The sequence below is a fragment of the Octopus bimaculoides genome, chromosome 21 (assembly GCF_046866305.1).
Source record: "Octopus bimaculoides isolate indiv1 chromosome 21, ASM4686630v1, whole genome shotgun sequence".
In the NCBI taxonomy this organism is placed as follows: Eukaryota; Metazoa; Mollusca; class Cephalopoda; order Octopoda; family Octopodidae; genus Octopus; species Octopus bimaculoides.
The window spans coordinates 36160229-36161896 of record NC_142948.1 but is presented as its reverse complement, the minus strand read 5'-3'; positions in this window follow the sequence as shown (position 1 = coordinate 36161896).

The window sequence follows — 1668 nt, the reverse complement described above, 5'->3', positions numbered from 1 at the left end:
AATTTGAACCTCAGTGAGATTTGAACTCAAAAGAAAGATCTACAATGAATACTAAAAGGTATTTTTCTCAATGCTCTAACAACTTTGCCAATACACCGGCTGTGATTTAACGATAAGAGTAATTATTTCTATCAGTTGCACAAGGTTAATTAAGATGGACACAAATATAGATCACGTGTGTGATGGGAGATGTGAAACACAAACGAGGATGTTGTGAAATGAAAGAAAAAAACATAAGATGCTAACACAGATAAAAGGAAAAAGAAGAGAGAGTGAGGGAAAGAGAGAGAGAGACATTACACATACAGACATAACTTGATGCTCACACATAAACAGAGAGAGGCAGAGAGAGAGAGAGAGAGAGAGAGAAAGAGAGAGAGAGAGGGGGAGAGAAAACGAAATATTAAAACATCTGATACCAAATAAGGCAGCATCAAATCAGGGATGCCAAACAGAACCAAAATAGCTGAACCAAAATGTCTCATACTCAAGATATTCTACATGCCATTGTCAACTCTAACAAACAACAGAAGATGCAAAGGAAGCGCGGGGAGGGGGAGGCAGGAAGTGACTGATAATCAATATGATAATGAGGCGCTGTCGATGTTGCGATGAGCTACAAATGCATATTCATGATACAATACAGACAAGCATTCTTGTAATCAAAACAACCAGTACCTTGTAGTTCCGGTGGAGGTAACACAAATACAATAAATACAACACACATTTGGCAATATGGACCAACTTACAGATTCCAGGATGCTGGCACAAACTCCTCCAAACTAAATCATTTTTTACTTTCTCTTCTTCACCATTTACTGCTTCTTCAGCTGTATTTAAAAACCATTCCAGTTGATCTCTCTCTGTCTCCATCTTGCAAATCATTTAAATAAAACAGTTTGCATCTCTGTTGATGAGACTCTTTGTGCATGTGTATACATATGTATGGATGGATATATAGAATAGCTATATAGCTATGTATGTATGGATATGAATATATATACATATACATATATGTGTGTGTGCATTCTGAGTTCAAACTGACACCTCATCTCACTGAGAAAAACTGATGCTTGTGAGACCTGGTGACTACAATGACATTCTTAGGTAGTTCTTCAACAACTTTGCAATTGCTTCAGCCAATCATTGCTGTTCCTTGCCACACTACATACTGGCAGGACAGAACCACAAGGGAACTGCAAATCCAGAGTACAGAGAGCAAAAGAAGACTATATAGATGTGTGTGTGTTTGTGGATATGTGTGGCTGTGAGAAGTGATGTATAAATGCTTATCAAAGCTATTCGGTGATGCTATAACCCTTCTGATAAGACATATTTTGCCAACACAAAATATTGTGAGTCCATTATTGACACTGAAGCCATCTGCTTCCAGAACAAGCACTTCCAAATATATATGTGGTATGCCTCTATATGCATCTATGCATGTGTATGAGTGTGTGCATATAAATATATATATATATATATACACACAAGTGTATATATATCTATTAATATATATATACATACATATATTTATGCACATACACACACACACACATATATATATATCTGCATACATACATACAAACAAAAAAACTACACTTAGAACACTGTGTGAAGTCTTTGGCAATACAAAGGGCATCTGGCCATAGCAACTCAGCCTAAATT